The sequence below is a fragment of the Dasypus novemcinctus genome, chromosome 6 (genome assembly GCF_030445035.2).
Source record: "Dasypus novemcinctus isolate mDasNov1 chromosome 6, mDasNov1.1.hap2, whole genome shotgun sequence".
Taxonomy (NCBI): Eukaryota; Metazoa; Chordata; class Mammalia; order Cingulata; family Dasypodidae; genus Dasypus; species Dasypus novemcinctus.
This window is the reverse complement of record NC_080678.1, coordinates 25,848,726-25,865,900: the sequence shown is the minus strand read 5'-3', so window position 1 is coordinate 25,865,900 and position 17,175 is coordinate 25,848,726. Positions and strand designations below refer to the sequence as shown.

Below are 17,175 nucleotides of genomic sequence, written 5' to 3'. Positions count from 1 at the left end.
GAACCAAGACAATATTTTACACGGACATGTTCTACTCCAACACTTAGGTCCAAGTCAGGAGTTGGTAAGCATCTTGTTTAAAGGGCCAGACAGCCAATATTTCAGGCTTTGTGGCCATGCAGTCTCGATTGCAACTACTCAACCCTGCTGTTATAGTACAAAAGCAGCCACAAACAACACCTAAACAAATGGGCGTGGCTGTGTGCTAACAAACTTGATCTGTCAGGTCCGAGCTCCTCAGCCAGAGTGGGGAGTCAGGGCTGTTGGCAAAGAAAAAGGTATGCTGAGTCAGAAGTTTAGACATATTCAATTTTTTCCATGCTTTTTTCCCTTTCCTTGTTTTCTCTCCCCCTTTCTGTTTACATGGGAGCTGCTTTCATCTCACTGCTATCAGAGTCCATGATTGGTTCCTACAATGGCATACCTATCATGTTACATAGCCTAATTAGCTGGCATGCTGGTCGGGACCAGGCCCATCCCCCAGAAGCTGAATGCAGCTATGCTGTGTCATTGTTCCCTGGACATGGCCAAGATGTAGCCAGGACATTTAGGCCATTTGACTATTAGGCTGTAGCTCCCCCTACAATCTATAAAACAGGAGTGGGCTGGATTTGGCCCAGGGGCCGTAATTAGCAGACCCCTCCCCTAAGTCAGCTACGCTAGGCTAGAAGAGGGCAAAAAAGAAAAGCATCAAAATGTGTGTTCTGTGCATGGTGAGCCCATAAGAAAGACAGCAAGTTGATAAAAAGGCAAAATAGGAGGTAGAGATCCAGTGGGAATTATGACTACTCATTCAACTTCTCGACTGAATTGCAACCATTACTTAAGCTACAGTAGAGTTTAATTCAAATAAATGAATCCATTTTAACCAAGGCCCCATTCATATTGTAATTACATGTGATTTCACAGGCCAACACCCTAATAGACCCACACAAACTTTCATTCCAAATAGGCCCAAAATAGTCAATATTGAAGGGAAAAAAGTATACTCAGTCACTCTGACTGTTAAAACTTCCTCTTCCAACCACTGAGCCTGGAAACTTCAGTCTTTCCTTCCCAAGCAAACTTACCAGTTACCGGCCAGAGTCAAAAGATAAGATAGAAATCACAGGTCTGAGTCAGCCCAGAGAAATCTCTTGCAGTCTCTTTGAGAAGGTGGACATTATTTGTGCTCAGTTGTTCAGTAATTCAAAGTGGCTCCCGAGACTGAATAAAGCAAAATATCAATTTCCCAGTCCCTTGGGTCTGGACTGAGAGGCAAGGACTGAATTCTGAGAAGGTGGGAGACCAAGAGACAAAGGAGGTGGTTTCTATAGTGCTCAGCTGTGCATAAGTAATGGGGTGGTGGGGGCTGGAGCCTTGGGGGACACAGTCTCCTCCTCTCACCACTCTCTTGAAAGTTACATGGAATTCACATTCTCTGTATGTGTTTTTGTGTATATGAGAGAGAGGATATGTATCCATTTATGAAGAGAGTGTGTGAGTTGTGTGTGTATATGATAGACGTATGTGAGAGTGTGTGTGTGAAAGAAAGAATGTATGTGTGGTAAGAAAGAATGTATGTGTATGTGCCAGAGAAGGTGTGTGAGAGTATGTGTGTGAGAGAGAGAATGTGAGCACGAGACTGTGTGAGTGAATGTTTGAGAAAGAGTATGTGTGTTTGAGAAAGCGTGAGAGAGTGTGTGTGCAAGAGAATGTGTGCGAGTGTGTGTGGCAGAGAAAGAGAGTGTGTATGGGAGAGAGAATGAGCGAATGAGTGTATGCATGTGTAAGGGACAGGAAAACACTCAGTCTTCTCTTCCTTCCCCACCTAGCTAAGAAGGAAGACTAGAAAGTCCCTTTCCTTCCCTTGGGAAGCCTTAGATAATTAGGAACATATTAGACAAAATATTCATTTCTCTCTTACCCTGAAAAAAAGAGTCCCTTTGGAAATATTCTCCAAGTCAGATTCTCTCTGCAAACACTTCATAGATCTTAAACCAATAGGCTTATTTTCCTCAATGTTTATGCAGTTTTGTAAACCTGGACTTTAAATGTTTGAACAGGAAAGCAGCCCCAGTATGGAAGAACCAGCATCAGTCCTGGAATCTGGAGACAGAGGGCCTGTGCCAGCTCTGTATTACCCAGCAGCTAGGTCCTGGGCAGCCGTCCCCTCGCTGACTTCAGGTTCCCCAACAGTAAAAGAACGAGTCAATCTCATGCCTTTTCATTCACCTACACTTCCCTCTTTTTGTTGTCTATTTAATACTCAATGTTTATAGTTACTTTTTAAGATGATGCATATTATTAATAAAAAATGAACTTCTTTTGAGCACTTAGTATGTGCCAGGATGGTTCTAAGTGTTTTCTGTGCATTCTATTACTTAATTCTCATCACATCCCTATGAGAAAGGGACCCTGTTGATCCCCAACTTTTCAGATATGACAGGTGAAGTCCAGAGAGGTGACATAAGTTTCCCAAGGCCACATAGGGCTTAAGTGGCAGAGCTGGGATTTGAACCTGGGCCTTTCCCCCCCCCCCCCCCAAAAAAAAGTACTGACTTCTTGTGCCCTATAGCCCCTGGTCAAGGTCTGACCTAAGAAGAGAAGGTGAATTGAAAGTCCAGCCTCCTCCTCTCCCCACTCTCCTTATCACTACACCATGATGCCTCTGGGCATGTCAGGTTAACAAACACCGAAGTGGTTTCCACTTGGGAAATGGTGCAGCAGCTGCCAGGGATGTCCAAGACTTGGTCTTTGTCCTTGAGACACTTAGAACCCAGAGGAGGTAATAAAACCCATTGTCCAAACACTGCCCCAAGAGAAGCAGTGCTGATAATGGTCAAGTAGGAGTTTCCTTATCTATGATTCCTTTTGACCATCTTGTGCACATGCAAACAGATGAAACAATGGTGTTTGCACAGCTCTGGTTACTAAAGAGTCTTTTTCCTTGCTAGTGTGAAGCAATCCCTTCAAGGATGGAGCAAATCAACAATTTGGTGATGCAACAGGTCAGGGGTCTCCTTGAAGCAAAGTGTTGTGGACTTTTAAGATGACATGTTAGTGCTGGTCTGACCCAGGGGTGGGAGGGAGGAGATGGGCAGAGTGAGGCTGGCAAAGTTAATGGTTTTCACAGGCTTGATTCCCTCTGTGGTGGAGAATAGAAATAGGGAGTGAGTTTAATTACTGAACATCTACTATGTTCTTAAGTATTGTCATGTATATCTACACACACACATCAGCATAGGGCCTGACAACAATGTGTCAAGTTGATGTTTTATAGATGAGGAAACAGGTTATGTAGCTAATAAGAATCCACACAAAGATTCTTTCTCCTCTACCTCTATGCCTCCCCAGACAGCCTAATTCTAATAGGAATCTTATGCAGTAGATGGCACTTTCTCAAAGAATATCTGTAAACATTTTTAGACTGTAAAGCTTAATCTAGTGCCTAGAACATAGTAGAAGCTCAGTAAAATGGGATGCATTAACAACTCTTAGCATGGTTTTTCAGGGGAGTGGATATAGCTCGAGTGGTTGAGTGCCTGCTTCCCATGTACAAGGTCCTGAGTTTGATTCTTGGTACCTCTAAAAGAAACAAACAAATGAAAAAACCAACTCTCCTTGGGAAGCAGATGTAGCTCAGTGGTTGAGCACCTGCTTCCCCTGTACAAGGTCCTGGGTTCAATCCCTGGTACCTCCAAATAGATAGATGGATAGATAGATAGATAGATAGATAGATAGATAGATAGATAGATAGATAGATAGATAGATAGATAAAGTGGTTTTTCAAACTGTGGTGGATATCATCTAATCTAGTAATGTTCAATTAGATTTTGCAAATTTGCCCACCACTCCAGGGGACGTTTGGCAATGTCTGGAGACATTTTTGGTTCTTCTAACAAGGGTGAGGGGTACTACTGGCATCTAGTGAGCAGAGGCCAGGATGCTACTAAACCTCCTATAGTACACAGGACAACACCCCACAACAAAGAATTTTCCCACCCCATAACGTCGATAATGCTGAGATTGAGAAACAGCTCATCCACGTCACACTGAATAGATGGATCAACCAAGATCCAGAGACATAAGAAGACTTGTTCAGGGTGACCGAGATGGGTAATGGCAACACCACGCCCAGAAACATCCCCTGAAGCCCTCTCTGGTCTTGCTGCTATGTCAAGCTGCTGACCAGCCAGACTGCTTTCTGCTACAAGAGGAACGGGCTCAGTGAAAAAGGCAAACCACGCACGATTATGTAAGCTCCAGTGCCCACGCCTGCTGTTCTTTGGCCTGGATCAGCCTGGGCATAAGCAGCCAGGTCAGGTCGCAGATCTGGGAACTAGGAGACCGAGACTCAGATCGCTTTGCCGCCCACCAGCCTCATCCTCCTACGTCTTCCCTTGCTTAGAGTTGTAGACCAAGCAATTATCAAGTCAAAGAGTTTTCTTCAAATAATTCAATAAGCAAATTAAAAATTTTAATAATGTAGTCGTATTAGATCCAGGTAGAAACTGCCAGAAACTGATTCTCTCCAAAATGTATTAGTCATCTGCATTATCATTGTCACCAATTATTTTTTGTCATCTCACTGCCTGCCAAGGACAGAGTTAGGGTCCCAAGGAGAGTTAGACAGAAGGAGAAGGCAGTGTCCACCAATATCGTGCAGGGCGCATACCCTTGACCTTGGGGTACGTTCAGTCCAAACACAAAAGTGTCCTTTGCAATTGCCCTCCCAGACCATAGCCAAAAGTGCAAACACAGGTAAAACAAAATCCTCCTTATAGCTAGATTTTTGTGCATAGCATAACTCAATTTAAATGACCTTCTAACTCAGAAATATTCCACTACAGCCCAAGAATTTGGGCTTTACCACTTGTAGTCCTGGGAGTTGACTTACCTATGGACATTTTCTCCTACTCATCAAGCTTCTTGGGGGACTTCCAATGCCCTGAACCACATTGAAAATGGCAGGGTGATCATATGTAACATGGAACATCATTTAAGCAGAGCAGATCTCTTAAGCAGGAGGATCCCCTAATCTGGGCAGGTGGTAGACAGAGGACCCTAAAAGTCTACCCCAAGTAAGGATACTGGTATCTTTTGCTCCCATCTCGAGCTGCCCTAAAATGAATGCTGGAGACCTGGTTAACACAATTCTGAAGGTCAATGTTTCTCTTGAAATATCAATGAAAAATTAAACATCCTGATAACAGTGGGTACTAATGGCTTTTATTTCCATTGCAACTGTCTTCTGAAATGGATAATTCCCCTTTAGATTTTCATGAGTTTGGCCCAGAAAGCAGATACTCAAGACATTAAACATACAGAAGCCTGGGATGCCAAGAAAACTGTAGTTTCTATTTAAGGATTTGGTTGCCACAGCCAGCCAAGAGTCTTGTAGAAGTGAGTGGAATTTGAATATATCAGCTCTGCTACTCTGCAAAAGGCCGGAAATCAGAAACTAGGAAACACCAGGGGCTCCTATGTGGGTGTAGGGCATAAGTGTTAACCTTAGACATTGTTGGGCAATGTCCCCCAGACTTTGAGCTAAAATAACAAAGGAATGCTAACTTTTTTATTATGCCCCATCACAATATTAAAATTAGACTAAAAATAAATTGGCATTCTCCAAACACCATCACTTGATAAAAGAAAGAATATTTTAAAACGTCCAAGTAAGCAGGAAAGATATACACTCAGAATAAAGGGGGCAACTGAATACATTTAACTGTACGAAAGGCTTGACACTTTGTCTTCATTTTTTTTATGCCACCCTAGACTGGAAAAAGCCATCTCAGATCAGCACCATCTGCAGCTTAGAAACAATGGGGGGTGGATGGGAAAGGAGAGGCAGGTTATGGGACTCTTCCTTTTGGGGTAATGAAACGTTCTAAAACAGATGGAGGTGATGACAGCCAACTCTGTGATGGCACTGAGAGTCACTGAGTGTACACTTGGATGGATTGAACAAGGCAGGGTGACTATATGACACAGTGCACCCTGAGGTGAATGATGGACTGTGGTTAACAATACAAATATGAGAATGTTCTCTCATGAACCATAATAAATATACAAGACTATAATACATGGTGTTAATAATAGGATGGTTTGGGGGGAAATAGACCAAATATAAGCTATGGACTCTAGATATCAGTAATATTATGACAATGTTCTTCCAGAATTTCTAACAAATGTGTCACAACAATGTAAGATGTTGGTGGTGGGGCGATGTATGGGAATCCTGTATGGTATGCACGATTGTTTTGTAAACTCATAACTTCTCTAATAAAAAAAAGAAGAAAGAAAAAAGAAACCACTGGAGCTTCCTGGAGAGTAACTAGATTTGAGACTGCTTGAACGGAGACAGTATTCCAGGACATGGGCAGGGAGGGGTCAGGTGAGAGGGTGGACTTGGGGAGCTGGAGTTGCCCTGTGAATACTCTGCTCTCGTCTGTGGTTGCCCTTTCCACACCATAATGCCACACTAAACTGCCTGTTTAATTATCTGGCCCTTCCACTGTGCTATGAGTTCCTTGAGAGCAGTGACTGAGCCTTGTTGCCCAGGGTCACAGAGCTAATTAGAAGTGGAGCAGGGACGGTGGTGTAGCAAGGGGGCCTTTAGAGGAGAGCTGGCAAAGCCCCAGGGATGCCCAGTGCTGCTCCACAGCCCCATGCACTCTGAGGATTAGAAGGCGCAGTTTCTATGACCTAAGCAGGCCCCCAGCCCCTGCGGCACACCCCACTCCCACCCCCAGCAGGCTCCCCTTGGGCATCCTCCCACCAGATAATTAAAATGGGCCCCATGGGGAGTTTGCTGGGGTCAGGGCCGCTGCTGCTCCAGTGAGGTGCCAGGGGACTGCGCAGCTTCTCTTCCACGGTCCCTGCAGATATCTGGTCGAGAGCAGGGCTAGGGGTGGGGAGAGCCAGCCTCCTGCCTGCCTGCTTCCCACCAACCCCCTGGCTTTCCCATGGCCAAGTCCTAGAAGAGCTCTCAGTTCTTCAGAGTCACTGTTTTTGAATTGACTTTAAAAATATCACCCGTACAGTCCTGGCAGCCCCCAGAGTTAAGCTCATGTCAACTACCCCACCTGTAAATATACTTGCAGGTGGCAGAGCATGGGACATGGATGTTCCTTTCTTTCAAGTCTCATTTTGGTGGTTTTTTTTCCGACCAGCCTGATTTCTGGCTGGATATTGAGGCCAAATACTCAGAGCCAGCCTCAGCCCCACAGGATGCCTGCTGTGTGCCAAATCCCAGCCTCAGTAAGCAAGTGCACTCATACAGGCAAGGGTGGGGGAGGGGAAGCCTTGCTTGGAGCAGCCTGAGAGCCCAGGAGTGACGATGGAGTATTTTAATTACTGCCTCCGCATGACAACCAGGAGGCCCACTCACTACACCTCTGAAAGGCTGCTCTAGTTAGAGAAGCAGGTCCCCCTGTGGTGGAATTAGCAAGGCTCTGGGACTCTGGGAACTGAAAGGTGAGTGTGGGCTTTCCATTACAAACTTGCTGCCATAGGCCTCTCATGATCCGTGGTGAGGAATTTACTTTGGGCCACAACTTGCCATCCCAAAGCTCTCTGTCCAGTGTATTTTTTAGTCTTATTTGGTTGCATAACATCTCCGTTTTTCTTAAAACATCCATTCCTCCAAGACCTCCTAGCACCCAGGGAGTTTTCATATCTGGAGTTCAGGTGAGGGAGAGTCCCTGGCCTCTACCTGTCTCCCCACCATTTTTGCTCCTTGGGACTTCACTTGCTACAAAGCTGGTGCCCCGGGAGGTCCTACTAAGCCCGGGGGCCACCCGGTGGCCAGCTAGCAAGAAGCAGGGATCGACCATGAGGCAGCTGGAAGCAGGAGTGAGGCTCAAGGTAGGGAAGAGAGAGAACCCCAGGGAATAGGGCCTTTGCAGGGAAGAGGGGAGAGAATTAAGGACACTGTTATCACCATTCTTCCAGGGCCTTTCATCACTCACTGCAGGGTTAGCCTTCCCACCACCTCCCAGAGCTCCGGGCTTTGTCTGGAAAAAATGCTAACCAGCTCTTTACAAGCGAGCTCAGTAACTAATGCCCTGGCCTGAGCACTCAACAAAGGAGGCTGTGTCCTGGCCAAAGGAACACTGTGCTGCTGGGGGAGGCTGAGTGGGTGGGGAGGGAGGCGGCCCTCGGAGGGCTCCTGGGCAGCCCAGGGACAGTGATGCATCCAGCGCCCAGAGCCCTTCCTCGGGAGGCCCCACCTCCAAACCCTCAGCTTGCTGTTCCCCACCCTGCCCAGCTGGACTGGGAATTTCGCCCTCAGGGAGGACAGCCCCAGGTGGGTTAATCATCCAGGCTGTACTAGTAGGTACTTGGGGAGATGCTGTGCCCATTCCCTGGGAAGGGGTTTTCTTCTGACAGCAACAGCCTCAGGGAAGCAGGAGGCTGGGCCCCAGTGGGAGAAGGCAGGTGGTGCTGGAAGATAGAAAGGGATTCTGGGAGAGAGAACCGGCCATCAGCAAGCCAATCCCTCCTCCTGCCTCCTTTGGATTGTGACTCAGCCTCTTTCCATCAGTGGAGGTGATTAGGGGTGGGCGGTCAGGAGGCCCTCGTTTCATGGGCTCTGTCTGGATGTGCTCTTTGCTGCAGGTCCCTAGCATCACAGCATGCCAGAGATGGGCGGCTCAGGTGTCGAATAATTTCGTCCAGCCACCCCATTTCCTACTCACAGACTCTGAGCCTCACAGATCTGCAGGGACTTGGCAGTGTTGCGCTAACTGAGCAAGAACTGTGTTCTGCTAGAGGGGTGTCAGGTGTCCCTCAACCAGGCCTTCCTTAGCTAGCTCTCCACCTCCATCAAAATTAGGTTATTTGCTCTTTTTCTCATCACAGATTGGAATCACCTATTTATATGGGTGATTTTTCTTAATGGCTATATCTCCCATTCAACTGTAACCTCCATGAGGGCAGGGACCTTCCTCCATCTCCATCGACATTATAGTCGATGGAGACTATAGACACTATTTTCAGAAGTAATCCCATGAGTGCAGAATTGCACCCATTTTACAGAAGAGGAAACTGGGGTTCCACAGTCTAACAAGTGGAGAAAGCAAGATTCAGCTGTGGATCTGAGTGACCCTTTTCAGCAAGCTGTACCACTTTTCTAACAAAACCTGGAACCCTTAGAGTAGGCTTTTTCAAGGACCAGATACCCCAGGCCATTCCCTGAAGGAGGAGAGGAAGAGCTGTCACTCTAGGACCACAGGCAGCTCAGAGCAGGAGTCTCCAGGTCTTGCCAGACCAGGCACAAGTGTGCGACCCACAAGCACCAGCCATCAGGCAGGTGTCAGGGATCAGGGAACCAGGCAGGGAAGATGAGGCATAGAGCCAAACAGCTGTGAGGGAATCAAACAGGACTAGGAAGAGGGGTCCAATCCCCCCAGGATCCGGGGACTCCCTGGTATGGTAGAAAGAAGGAGCAAGTGTTTTGAGGTTAGACAGTTCTGACATTGAATTTTGTCTCTAGCACTTTTCCACTTGGGCAGTTTACTTACCCGCTCTTAGTCTCAGTGTATCCATCTAAAAATATTGGGGCTGGTGCATATTTCAGCCTTGAAGTCCCTCTCAGTCTTTCACTGATAGCCCCTAAGGGATGAAACGTGGCTACAAAGGCAGGTGGGGGGTAGTGGTGGTTGAGATCAAGAGAGAAAGAATCTCAGTTCAGGGACTGTGAGGATATGATTACCACTGTATCCTCAAAGCCCTGCCCACAGCCTGGCACATGGTTGGTGCTCAGTGGGCTTAGCTGAGTGAATGGGAGCAGGTGGGAGAGTTGCCAGCATGGCAACAATTAAGCTGATATCACCCACTTGTTCTTCACTGATTCAGGTGCAGAGTGGCACCAGAGCATAGTGGTGAAAGCTTGGGTTCTGAAATCCACCATTTGCTGTATTACTGTGTGCAAGTTCTTAACCTTGCAGTTTTGTCCCGTTAAATGGGTTGGCATCTATGGGCTTGTTATGAGGATTCATGAGTTAATAACTATAAAGCACTTAAAACACTGTTGGGCAGGTCGGTGTTCCATTGTTACCAGTGTCTACTGGGTGTCAGAACCTGCAAGGCTCTGGGGATCTAGCTGTGAGCCAGGCAGGCATGGTCCCTGCCTTTGTGGAACTTCCAGTCTAGTGGAGGCAATGGATCATGAAACAAGTACGATATGATCAGTGACCCAATAAGGGAAAGTCCAGTGGACCCTAACCTAGAACCACAGGAAGTGGCTTTACTCAGAGAGACCAACTAATCCGTAAGACTTGTCCAGACTTGGGGGCAGAGTAGAGAATGTTCTAAGCAGAAAAGAATGTGATAATAGTGGGTGCAAGGAACTGAAAGTGTCTGAATAGTGGAAAAGGGATGGAGAAGGGGGAGGGAAGAGACCAGAGAGGTAACCAGAAGCCAGGCCATCTAGACAGTGGGCAAAAGGAAGAAGAGCACCCCAAAAAGCAGAGAAGAATCAGGAGCAGGAGGTGTAGCCCCTTGCCTTGGTTGTTTCCTCCATCCCTTGGCATTTACCTTAAAATGATGAGAGGGGAGCAGTGCTCACTTCGATGAACTTCTTAGACCTACTACTCTGGAAAGCCTCAGGAAGGCCAATGGAGCCTCCAGCAGAGAAAGCTCCTCAGAACCACAGCAAGTCAGCAGGAAGAAGGCTCCTCCATGCTGTGGAGGATCTTGGTGGGGCAAGGTCAAGGCAACGTCCCACCACAGCTGACAAGGAGGGACAACCTGCGTGTGAACTCTTAGGATTTAAGATAACCACAAAAGCTTTCTTGTCCATATAATGCCAAAATTAAATTATTGTTTTCCTCGCTTTCCTCCTCAGCTACCTCCAGCCAGCCCTGACAATTAGAGACGATGGAGTCTATCCTTTTCTCTGTCTTTCATCTTCATTCCAGGTGATTAAATCCCTGCTGGCACCACAAGGAGCCTAGTTTCAGTGATAATGAGGAAGTCCTTGGACGTGAAGCTCTGGCTGCCCTGCCCAAGCTCAGAGGACAACACGGAGTTGGGAATAGGATGGGGATGAGAATTGGATGCCGCACATCAAACACAGATATCCACCAAGTAAAATGAAGCCCTCATAAACGTGTGCTCAGCCCCCCTTCTCTCTCTCTATCACATTTCAGGGATTGGAACAAGGATTTATCCTGCTAAGTGGAGCCTCTCAATGCCATGCCCCATTTGCAAATCCAATTTGATGATGTTTCCAACTAAAGCAACTGGATTTCTCCTAAAGTGTCCAAAACCCTTTCAGAATTTTGGGGTTCTGAGCCAGGGAGTCCCAGGAGGAGCTAGAACTCAGAACCAATTTGATGGGGAACGAAAGCACAGCAGAGAACATATTTGCATCACAAACGCACTTGCACCTCTTTCCAGCAGCAAACAACTCAAAGTCTTGGAACTTTGGCTTTGCCTTTCCTCAGAATTCCAAGACTCTGAACTCTCTCTTCTTTAACTTCCTTCCTCCCGCTCTCTCCTGCCTTTCTTGCTTTGCCTTCTCAGCCCTCCATCCAATCCCCCTTCCTAATGTTGTGACGCCCCAAGAAATTAGACCCCAAAATTGGATGAGTACCTGGAGCCTTGATTCTGTGGTGTTTGAAAAATTGTGTCCAATCAGTCGACGGGCAACGCTGACAGAGGCTCTGGAGATTTCGGTCCAAGAGTGCAGGTGAGTCAGTGATAAGGTCCCACTCCACTGGGTGCCTGTTTGTATGGCCAAAAGCTGAGGGACTTTGGGTGCTTGGCCAGAACCTCAGAAAAAGTCCCCTGGCAGCAGCAAACTCTTGCAGCGTGGACGCCACAACCCCTGCAAGTTTCGAAACCTCACAAGAGGAGGAAGGCTCTTTAATCAAATAATAATCAGCCAGAGATAAGGCCTCTAGGCCCAGCCAATCGATAACTGCCTCCTGACCGCCGGCAAGGACAAACAGACCCAGGCTTCTGGAGTGCCCGTCAGGGCTTGTTATAATTTAATGATGCAGCTGATGGTGTCTTCTTGGCTTTGCCTGGAGGGGATTTTCTGACTGGAGAGTGAAGCTCCAAGCACAGTAGCCTCATTCTTAGTGGGGGCGCTGGCCCAGAGCCACAGCTGAGCATCTGAGTGGTCCCAGAGAGCTCCAGGCTCCCAGGGTGACCATTGCCAAGAGTTCTCGCTGCAGGGAGAAGTAGCGTGGCTTGAATAGGACTGAGCAGTGTGTCAGAGGGAGGGGAGGTGGTGAGCAAATTTCACACCAGGGGCACAACCCAATGACTGTGACCCTGAACAAGTGGAGGAAATCCGAGTGACTTGCTTTCACATGTTGGGGGTGCTTTACCTTCATTTCTTAATGATCCTTTGTTAGTAGTAACCTGCAGTTTCTACATTGCTTTATCCTTCCAGCTGCCCTCCCCTTCCATCGTGTGTTAGGACACAAGATGCATTGTAGAGAGGGTGGGTTCTGGGAGTTAAGCAGACCTGGGAGAGAATCATGACCCCCATCTTGCTAGTTCTGACTTTGCACCTATCCCTTAGATCTTCCCCACCCATGGCTGCAAGGATTAAACACATGAGAAAGCCTCCAGCCCCAAGGAGCAGCAGACCAACCCTTAAATGCGGATTGATATTTCTGAGTTCAACACTGAAAGGAACTTAAGAGGAACCGTTTCGTTATGCTCGATAGCCATTCAATCAAAAAATAGTTTTGTTTTTTTTTAAAGATTTATTTTTATTTATTTAATTCCCCTCCCCTCCCCTGGTTGTCTGTTTTCTGTGTCTTTTTGCTGCGTCTTGTTTCTTTGTCCGCTTCGTCAGCGGCACGGGAAGTGTGGGCGGTGCCATTCCTGGGCAGGCTGCTCCCTCCTTCGCTCTGGGCAGCTCTCCTTATGGGTGCACTCCTTGCGCGTGGGGCTTTTCGCGGGGGACACCCCTGCATGGGACAGCACTCCTTGCGTGCATCAGCACTGCGCATGGGCCAGCTCCACACGGGTCAAGGAGGCCCGGGGCTTGAACCGGGGACCTCCCATGTGGTAGACGGACGCCCTAACCACTGGGCCAAAGTCCGTTTCCCAAAATAACTATTTTGACTCTGCTATGTTAGGAATTAAGTTCATCACCAGAGAAACCAAGGTGAGCAGAACCTGAGTCGTTGCCTGCCCTCAGGAAGCAGTTTTATATCACAGGAGCAGGAGCCTTTTAAAGGGGTCCCTGGTGCCATGGAACCAACTGACAGAGCCAGTTAAGGGGGCTTGTCACAAAGGGCTTGGGCCTGTCTGAAGGAGACAAGGTAAAAATTAGCAATAGCAACATTCTCCAAGGGAACTCCCTGCAGGGCTCATGCTGGGAAAAAAGAGAAAACTCTAAATTGTATTTCCACTCCTTTTTATTTGTTAATATAACAGTTATATTGAGGTATAATTCACATAGCATTTAACTCACCCATTTAAAGTGTATAAATCCATGATTTTTAGATAATTCAGAGTCCTGTAGCTGTCATCAAAACCAATTTGAGAACATTTTCATCACCTAATGAGTAAAGAAACCCCCTACCCATTAGCAGTCACTCCCCATTTTCCCCTCAACCTCCCCCAGGCTCTAGCCACCACCAATCTACTTTCTGTCTATTGATTTGCCTATTTTGGACATTTCATGTAAGTGGAATCAGTAAATATTTGTCCTTTTGTATCTGGCTTCTTTCACGTAGCATAATGTTTTCAAGGTTCATCCATGTTGTAGCATGTATCAGAACTTCATTTCTTTTTATGGCTGAATAATATTTCATTGTATGGATGTGTCATGATGATGGGAGTGAGTGTTGCTGGGGGGGGAGTGGTGGGGTGGGGGTGGTGGGATTGAATGGGACCTCATATTTTTTTTAATGTAATATATTTACAAAATCAATTAAAAAAATATTTCATTGTATGTATTATTCCACAGTATATCCATTCATCTGTTGATGGACATTTGCGTTGTTTTCACATATTGGCTACTATGAATAATTCTGTTAAAAACAAGTGTATACTTAAGACATGTGAAATTGAGAAACAAAACCAAGTAAGATATTTGAAATAAATGAGAAAAAAAGTATATCACAAGTGGTCAATGGAAATTTTAAATTAAATTATTCTCAAGTTAATTATACTGAATCATTATATTGCTCAAGACATGCCATATTGTATAGTCCTGAAGTGAGTTAAAATAACTTATTTAATAAATGCTGGAAGGAAAATAAATTTTATTTGTGATTTAGAGAATAACCAACTGAGTTAATAGTTGATACTATCTTACAAATCCAGATGGCTTGCTATTGAAAAAAACGTGTTATTGCTATTAAATTGAATTAAACCTACTATTTCAACAACAACAACAACAATAACAAAAGCAAGTGTATAGTGTCTACTCCTTTTTGTTCACAATTTCTCAGCCCTATCATATATAGCATGGAAATAAGAAGGAAAATAAGTGGAAAATAAGGCAAAGCAGGTCAGAGAACTATCCTTTTAGAAAACAAACAAACTTGTTTTTGTGTCATTAAATATATTTTTTTAAAGATTTATTTTATTTATTTATTTCTGCCCTCCCCCATGGTTGTTTTGCACTCACTGTCTGCTGCTCTGTGTCTGTTCCTCTCTCTTCTTTTTTTTTTTAGGAGGCACAGGAACCGAGCCCAGGACCTCCCATATGGGAAGGAAGTGCCCAATCACTTGAGCCACCGCCACTCCCTGCTTGTTTGTCTCTTATTATGATTCCTCATTGTGTCTCCTCGTTCATCATCATCTTGTTGTGTCGTCACCTTGTTGCAGCATCACCTTGTTGCAGCGTCACCTTGTCATGTCAGCTTTCTGTCTTGCTCATCCTCTTTAGGAGGCACCAGGAACCGAACCCAGGATCTCCCATGTGGTAGGCGGACACCCAATTGCTTGAGCCACATCTGCTTCCCAAGAACTATCCTTTGAAGGGCCTTTCTACAGCCAGAAGTTATTATGTCATAGCAATAGCTAAGTCTGACTTTTGCACATGTTTTCAAGTGCACAAAGAACAACCACACATTCCAGCTCGTACAATCCTCCCAACAACTCTGGGAGAGTGGAAGGTGTTATTTTTATGGCCATTTTAAAGATTAAGTCATAGATAATCACAAAGTTTGAGTAACTTGCTGAAAGCTACCCATCCAGAAATTAAAGCCAGAATTAAGTCTTATGTTCTTTCCATACCAGTTTTTCACACACAAAACAGGCCTTTATTCCTCTACATATTCAGCCTTGGCTTCCAGGATATTTAGTTCAAGAACTAAAAAGAAGAAAGAAATAAAGAACAGCTTCATCATCATTTATGGAGAAAATAACAATTAGGTAAACAAATTGCTTTTATGGTATGTAATTTTAAATTTTTAAAGTAAAATTTCTTCTCTAAAGGGCCAGAGCTAGTAACCAGCCATTGAAGACTCAAAGGCGAGCTCTGATTCCAAAACACAAGCCTGGTCAGCTTGATTTCTTCCTAGCAGCTGAGAGCAGCACCTCCACAGAGGACTTGGTTCTTCAAGAGAAGGATAACTTTGAAAGGGGCCACTGCAGGTGCAGGTAGGCCTGGGTGAGGAAGACACAATGCCTGGCAGGAGGGGTGGGGGTTATGGGACATCAAGTCTGAGGATCCAGGGAAAATGTGGCTATGAAAAGTTGGAGAGTAAGGAAGAAAACAGAGATAGAGTGGGGAGGGTCTCTGGAAAGGCTGGCCAAGTTTCCAGTGTGACCGGTGGCCAGGAATGTCTCCCCCACACCCTTGAGGTTATTTGGTAAATGAATAGAGCAGAAATATAGGGTGGAGTGGTGTCAAAAAAATCAGCCAGGGACAAGATTGGTGACCGAGAGCAAGACAGTCTGCCTAGATGCTCATCACCTGTCCAGCCCCAACTGAAGTCCACCGCCCTGAAGGAGCACTGCCAGGGAGGGACCAGCCCACAGTCCGGAGGACAAAACCCTTCTTGGGCAGGGAGAGGAAGCCAAGCAGCCTGGGTGAGCACTTTCGGCCACAACTCACCTCGGAGGTGGGGATTCCAGGGCAAAGTGCTTCCCACCTGGGAGGTAGAATGGTGACAGAGTGGACAGCAGGAGTGTGGGAGTACTGAAGGTTGGAAACCACTGGGCATTTCATGGCCCCTGGATCTTGATTTATGGCACCAATATCATGCTGACTTCATTTGGTTTCCCATTTATCACTTGCACCCATTATTTGCAGAATTCAGTACACATCAAGCGAGCCACTATCAAAAAATACTTGGAAACTATACATCCAATAAGGGTTTAATATCTAGAATGTGTAATGAAATCTTTCAACTCAACAAGAAGACAAAAAAAGGTTTTTTTAATTGGCAAAAGACTTGAGTAGACATTTCTCCCAAGTACACATACAAATAGCCCCAAAACACATGAAAAGATGCTCAGTATCATTAGCCATTAGAAATGCCAATCAAAATCACAATGAGATACTGTTTCACACACACTAGAAGGACTATTACTTATTTTTAAAGATTTATTTTATTTATTTCTCTCCCCTCCCCTCTCCCCCAGTTGTTTGCTCTCTGTGTCCATTCACTGTGTGTTCTTCTGCGTCCGCTCGCATTGTCAGGGGGCCCCAGGAAACTGCGTCTCCATTTTGTTGCATCATCTTGCTGCATCAGTTCTCCATGTGTGCGGTGCCACTCCTGGGCAGGCTGCACTTTTTTAATGCTCACGGCTCTCCTTTCAGGGCGCACTCCTTGCGCGTGGGGCTCCCCTTCGCAGGGGTGCCCCTGCGTGGCATGGCACTCCTTGTGCACAGCAGCTCTGTGCATGGGCCAGCTTACCACACGGGTCATGAGGCCCTGCGTATGAAACCCTGGGCCCTCCATATGGTAGGCGGACGCTCTATCAATTGAGCCACATCTGCTTGCCAGAATGACTACTGTTTAAAAAGGAAAATTACAAGTGTTGAAGAGGTTGTAGAAAAATAGAAACATTCATTGTTGGTGTGCATGTAAAATGGTATAGCCACTGTGGAAGACAGTTTGGCAGTTCCCCAGAAAGTTGAGTAAAGAATTACCATATGACCCAGAAATCCCACTTCTAGGATACACCCAAAAGAATTGAAAACAGGGATTTAAACAGATACTTGTACACTGATGTTTATAGTGGCATTATTGCCAAAAGATG

The 17,175-nt window shown here is 45.9% G+C and overlaps 1 protein-coding gene and 1 long non-coding RNA gene across 4 annotated transcripts in view; one reads left to right on the top strand and one right to left on the bottom strand.

Annotated features, from left to right (window-relative positions):
* The window catches only part of GPAM (glycerol-3-phosphate acyltransferase, mitochondrial), a 54,335-nt gene extending 42,040 nt beyond the window's left edge, over nt 1-12,295 (bottom strand). Inside the window, exon 1 of one of the 2 annotated variants that reach the window (XM_058298437.1) lies at nt 11,585-12,295. The gene's annotated coding sequence lies outside the window, so the exon portion shown is untranslated. The remainder of the gene's footprint in view (nt 1-11,584) is intronic. The other variant, XM_071215675.1, reaches the window with a different exon arrangement.
* On the top strand, nt 8,168-14,368 carry LOC131278684 (uncharacterized). Of its 2 annotated transcripts, none has more exons than XR_009186081.1 (3): nt 8,168-8,293; nt 10,908-11,680; nt 12,524-14,368. It is a non-coding gene; the product is annotated as an uncharacterized lncRNA (long non-coding RNA). The 2 variants fall into 2 exon arrangements; XR_009186080.1 differs by having other exon boundaries at nt 10,835-11,680.
* Nucleotides 14,369-17,175: the final 2,807 nt, after the last annotated feature.